General features: G+C 40.9%; 1 pseudogene; it reads right to left on the bottom strand.

Annotated features, from left to right (window-relative positions):
- Positions 1-4,216: 4,216 nt before the first annotated feature.
- LOC102116082 (dnaJ homolog subfamily B member 6-like) lies at positions 4,217-5,036 on the bottom strand (annotated as a pseudogene).
- Between the last annotated feature and the right edge of the window lie 1,701 nt (positions 5,037-6,737).

Genomic DNA, 6,737 nt, shown 5'->3' with positions numbered 1-6,737 from the left:
CGATCACCCTTTCTAAGATCACAAAACTAGTAAGTACTAGAGCCAGGATTTGAACTAAAGTCTCCTTAAAGATATAGCTTGGGGGTGGATGCAGTGGCTCATGCCTGTAATCCCAGCACTTTGGGAGGCCAAGGTGGGCGGATCACCTGAGGTCAGGAGTTTGAGACCAGCCTGGCCAACATGGTGAAATCATGTCTGTACTAAAAATATAAAAAAATTAGCCAGGCGTGGTGGTGGGCACCTAAAATCCCAGTTACTTGGGATGCTAAGGCAGGAGAATTGCTTGAACCCAGGAGACGGAAGTTGCAGTGAGCCGACATGGTGGCACTGCACTCCAGTCTGGGAGACAGAGTGAGACTCCATCACACACACAAAAAAGATATACATACATGTGTGTGTGTGTGTGTGTGTGTGTGTGTGTGTATGTGTATATATAGTCTGCTATACTATTTCCTTATTTAATTACTCCCATATAATTAAAGACTGCCCATCCTCCTCAGTTTTAAAATAGTGTACAGTGAGTTCCTAGTTCACTGGGTTAGGAAAAAAACAGAGACAATGAGTCAGTACTTATTCGTCTGTTTTCTGCGCCAATTCCTTCTTCAGTCTCCAGGCTGTCGCCCTCTTCTGTGAATGTCCATACCATGGGTATTTGAGCTGAAGCCCTGGCAGCTCCAGGCTGCCCCTGCACCATGTTTTTTCTCTTACTTGAAGTCTTGATTAATCACCTTTTGCCTTCAAGTGAGAAACTCAGTTCTTGAAAGTGAAGAAATTCAAGAAATTCAAAATTTAGCTAGTGACTGCTGTATCAATGGGTGAATCATGCCTCTGTGAGGAGTGAGATCAACAAAAATAAATGAAAGTAATGAGAGTGGCAGCCAGGGCAAAATCACCCTTTCATTACAGTACTTTCTACCAAATAACTTTACAGTGTTCCTATCAGAAGGAAGAAAAAAAGACTTCAGAAGAATTATAATTGGCAATCCTTCATTAGAAAAATTAAATCAATCAAGAAAGACCTCTAGTTCTTTGATTTGGGTTCAGCACATTCAGTTTCCTCACTTCGAAAGCCTTGGTTTCATGTCTCCCCCAACGCCCAACTTAAATTTTCAGCACCACAACAACCATTATATATTTTACTTGTGTATCCATTTAGAATCTATTTTCCACCATGCAAAGTCCATGAACGTTGAAGGTTTTTTTCCTACTTTATTCACAGCTGAATTTCCAGTATGTAGAACAATTTTTGACACATAGTACATGTTCAGTAAATAAATTACTTTTTTCACATCAACATCAAATTTATTTCTACTACATGATGCCAAAAAATGAGGTATAAATTATTACTAAAAATAATAATAACATTAACAAACTTGAGGGATATGTAGTGAAAATACTCCTAGTAGTGTTCGTATGGAGCTACATAACCTTGAACAGTTAATTTCTCTGGACTTCATTCATCTATAAGACAGTGAAGCAAATTAACCCTTAAGATCCCTTATAGCTCCAGAATCTAAGGATTCTAAGTTTAGGGTCAACCAAGGAAATGAAAGAAGAGAATGGAAGGGCCAATATCTCAGAATGCTTTTAATAACGGAATGGTGGCCTCAAAGGGTAAAATGGGACAGAGGTAAAAGTGAGAACAGGGTGTGGGGAAGTAGAGAAACTGGTCAGTCAACTCTGAAAAGCAGGGCAGAAATGAGAGAGTTCAAGAAGAGACAGTTCATGAAATGTTTGTCTTAGGCAATCATTGTGCACTTCAGGATGAAAGACACAAGACCAGGGATGTAATTTGTCATCTCTTAAGAAGTTGTTGAGGAAGAAGCCCTGAGTTAATAACTGCAGGAAGGAGAACTACTCAGGAACAAAGTTTTTATTGGTACCCTGGTATTGCCACTCATTCCTGAGGAGCCTCGGTTTCATGGCTGACTCAAGGCTGCTGACAGTGTCTTTTCATTCTCAGCTATGACGGTAGAGGATGAGCTGATGAAGTGACTCAGGCACATCCTTCCACTTGAAAAATCCAAAGAAAATTCTTAGTGGCCTTTTCTAGAAAATCTCAGGGGACGGTTCATCTACTGCAGGCCTTTCCCCTCCTTCTTGCGTCTGCTCACCACCACAAATAAAATAATGTTTTTCTGAATACTTATTTTGTTTCACAAGTCCCCAGTCTCAAACTAATCTGCAGTTAAAATGTAGACATTGGAGGGGATCTGTCTTAGAGAAAGTTCAACTTTCTCAATAAGCACATACTTGCACAATATTCAAATGACTTTAAGTAAATATTTGGTTTCATTTGCTCCATTCTTTTTTTTTTTTCCACTCAGGAAAGAATGCACCAAACACATTCATGTCAATTTTCTTTCTTTTTTATTTTTTTAAGCAAATCATAAAGACCCAGCTTACCAGCTTTCCTTTTTGTTGTTGTTTTTTTGTTTTTGTTTGTTTGCTCGTTTGTTTTGTTTTTTTGAGACAGAGTCCCGCTCTCTTGACCAGGCTGTAGGGCAGTGGTATGATCTCGGCTCACCGCAACCTCCGCCTCCCAGGTTCAAGCAATTCTCCTGCCTCAGTCTCCTAAGTAGCTAGAACTACAGGCACACACCTCCATGCTCAGCTAATTTTTTAAATTTTTAGTAGGGACAGGGTTTCACCATATTGGCCAGGCTGGTCTCGAACTCCCGACCTCAGGTGATCTGCCCCGCCTCGGCCTCCCAAAGTGCTGGGATTACAGGCGTGAGCCACCATGCCTGGCCACAGCTATACTTGTTTAAACCTAAGCTTGATATTACATAGTTAAACAATTGTCAAAACTTACCAAGTTTCCAGCATTCATGCACCACTGGAAACATTATTAATTTATATTAAACCAGAAATGTATTAACATTATTGCACTAATATCTTTCACTACTAAATACTGAAAAAAAAAATTGAAGTTATTTCTGTAGAACAGGGGTCCCCAACTCTTGGGCCACTGACCTGTAGCAGTCTGTGGCCTGTAGGAACTGGGTCACACAGCAGGAGGTGAGCAGTGGGCAAGCCAGCAAAGTGTCATCTGTATTTACAGCCACTCCCCATTGCTGGCAATATCTCCTGAGTTCCACCTCCTGTCAGATCAGTGCAGTATTAGATTCTCATAGGAACGTGGACCCCACTGTGAACTGCACATGTGAGGGATCTAGATGTCATGCTTCTTATGAGAATCTAATGCTTGATGATCTGTCACTGTCTCCCATCACTCCCAAATGGGACTTCAGGAACACAAGCTCAGGGCTCCCCTGATTCTACATTAAGATGAGTTGTATAATTATTTCATTATGTATTACTGTGTAATAGTACTAATAGAAATAAAGTGCACAATAAATGTAATGTGATTGAATCATCTCAAAACCATCCCCCACTCCCACCCCATCCATGCAGAAATTGTCTTCCATGAAACCGGACCCTGGTGCCAAAAATGTTGAAGACTGTTGCTGTAGAAGATTCATCCTGTCAATGTTAATTTCACAGCAGGACAATACTAGGAGGCTCACATTTCAGACACAACAGAAAAGCAGATCCATGCTGGTGTTAGTACGCAATCTTGTCCTACTACAAAAGGGTAAACTCTTACCTTGGAGTAAGTTTACTAAAAAGGCAAAGTGCACACAGAGATTTCAAAAACTTTAAAGACCAAAAAAAAGATCCCACCAATAAACTCGAAAGTCTATGACAAATATGGGCTCTGATGAGCTGTTTATAAATACTTTAGATACAATTATACTGAAAGTCGTGTTTGTTTGAAATCTTAAAAAGAAGTTCCTGTTGGCCTGGCACAGTGGCTCACGCCTGTAATCCCAGCACTTTGGAAGGCCGAGGTGGGCAGATCACAAGGTCAGGCGATCAAGACCATCCTAACTAACACGGCAGAACCCTGTCTCTGCTAAAAATATGAAAAAAATTAGCTGGGCTTGGTGGCACACACCTGTAGTCCCAGCTACTCTGGAGGCTGAGGCAGGAGAATCCCTTGAACCCAGGAGGCAGAGGTTGAAGTGAGCCGAGATCACACCACCGCATTCCAGCCTGGGCAACAGAGCGAGACTTTGTCTCAAAAAAAAAAAAAGTTCCTGTTAATCCTCAAATGGCACTTGTCATTGTTTGACATTTCTGTTAAATGCATGCATTGAATTACTTGTTACCCAAGCCAGAAGCTGCTTCTTACCATTTATCGTTTAGGACTTTAGCCGTCTTTTTCAACATCTATTCCTTCTTGACCATTCTCGACAATCCTCTTTGTAGTAATTTTTCTACCAACCATTTTAGTAGAAGTTGATAGTGATTTGAAGTTGCCCATCCCAGTACTACCAAATGAGGTGGAAGAGAATGAAGTGCGACTCCCATGACCTAGTGACCTGAATGAAGTAAATCCAAAGAAGTCAAAAACTTCCACCAAAAACTTCCCTGAAGACATCATCTGGGGGTTAGGGAATGTGAAGCCAAACTCATAGGAACTGTCAAAATGACTTCCACCTCCTCTCCACCAATTAACCCTTCTTTGCCATATTTTTCATAGATGTCCTGCTTTTTAGCATCTGACAGCACTTCACAGGCCTCGGCTTCTTCTTTCTTTCTTTCTTTTTTTTTTTTTTTTTGAAACGGAGTCTCACTCTGTCGTCCAGGCTGGAATGCAGTGGTGCAATCTCGGCTCACTGCAAGCTCCGCTTCCCGGGTTCACGCCATTCTCCCGCCTCAGCCTCCGGAGTAGCCGGGACTACAGGCACCCGACACCACACCCCGCTATTTTTTTTTTTTTTAGTAGAGACGGGATTTCACCGTATTAGCCAAGATGGTCTTGATCTCCTGACCTTGTGATCCACCCGCCTGGGCCTCCCAAAGTTCTGGGATTACAGGCGTGAGCCACCGCGCCCGGCCACTTCTTCTTTATTCTCAGGATTTTTATCTGGGTGTTACTTCAGTGCCAGTTTTCGATATGCCTTTTTAATATCCTCAGTTGAGGCATGTCTCTGCACGCCTAGAACTTCATAGTAATCCACCACGTTTTAACAGATTGTTGGAACAGGTCCAAAGACGGAAGTGATTGGCAGTGAGATACAGGGGAGGCGAAGCGGTAGCCCGGGTCTCCTCTAGGCTCCAGCACCGCTGTGCTTGTGGCAGAGGCTTGCTCCACTCTTTAAAAACAAAATCCAACTGAGAATATAACATCACTAAATTTAATTAAATAAAAAATCACTAACATTAAATGTAATCAAATAAAAACATAAGTATTCCTCTAGCATAACTGCCTACAATGGCAGTAGGGTTTCCTAACTAAAACCGAAAAGAAAATAAACTCACCAAATCCCACCGGAATTCATTGAATGCAGCTAAAAAATTTTAAAATATAAAACAGTGGGCTTGTTTTGTGAATAAGTCTGTGCATTCTTTTACTTATTTGTTTAAATTATAACTGCTGTGTTTAAACATTACAAAGAAAATAAATATATCCTTTATTGAAAGCAGTGGAAGCAATAATTTTAAATGACCTAATTAGCTCTACCAATCCATTTAGCTACTACTTTTTAGTCAGTACTAGCAGGAAACCATGACTTCCTGAATTTGGAAATGATGCATAGCTCCTAATAAACTTACACAATAAAGTTGCCCATTTTTTCTTCCAAATGTAACAGCAACTTATCTTTATTCATTTTGTCTAAAGTAAAAATTTGCATATCATCTCAATTTTTAAAGTGATTTCTAGTAATATGTGAAGAGTATTCCAGGCATGTCTTAGCAGGCAGAGGAGGAAGGTAGACCTACTGGTTGTATTTTCATGAGAATTTCAGGAGACTGATGGTAAAAGAAACATGCCTGGGCCTCTTGGGATTGAGGAGTGGCCCAGAAATCTGGGGATAATAACTCTTGCTTAGCTTCCCAGGCATTATACTGTTTGAAAAGAAACTCATTCGAAGGGAAGAAGAATCAAGGCATTACGTTGGGCCGGGCACTGTAGCTCACGCTCGTAATCCCAGTACTTTGGGAGGTCGAGGCAGGGGTATTACTTGAGGTCAGGAGTTCGAGACCAGCCTGGCCAACATGGCAAAAACCCATCTCTACTAAAAATGCAAAAAAAAAAAAAAAAAAATCAGCCGGGAGTAGTGGCACACTCCTGTCTCAGCTACTCGTGAGGCTGAGGCAGGAGAATCGCTTGAATTCAGGAAGCAGTCCAGCCTGGGTGACAGATTGAGACTCAAAAAAATAAATAAATAAAAAAGGACACTACTTTGGTCCATTAGCTAAGTTTATTTATAACAGTAAATGGTTTTGAGTACAGTATAATGTGGTATCATTAAAATTGTAAGTCCAAGCTGCACAAAGAATGTGGGTCGAGGAAGGAGGAGAGGACACAGCAATTACAATATTTATCAAGTGGAAAAGTGTATTACTAGAAGTGCTGTGGGCCGCTTAGAACACACCATGACTATAGCAAAGAAGTAATATCCTGAGGAAAAAAATGAGTAATTTTAGCCCTACTGCTTCCCTTCACCCAACCATCACCACCAATAGCGAGCCACGGTTTCTAACATTTCACAAATGAGTCGACTCATTCTTCAAGTAACATGTTATACAAATAAAAGACCAATGAAGGGAAGCTCCTGTAATGATTTTTTAGATAGCTGGTGAAACATTAGTTCTGGGTGTGTGAAAGGGTATTTCTGGAAGAGATTAGCATTTGAATCAGTGGACAAAGTAAAGAAGATGTG

This window comes from Macaca fascicularis, chromosome 8 (assembly GCF_037993035.2).
Source record: "Macaca fascicularis isolate 582-1 chromosome 8, T2T-MFA8v1.1".
NCBI classification, from domain to species: domain Eukaryota; kingdom Metazoa; phylum Chordata; class Mammalia; order Primates; family Cercopithecidae; genus Macaca; species Macaca fascicularis.
Note: the sequence above shows the minus strand (reverse complement) of the source record. Positions and strands in the feature narration are given on the sequence as shown.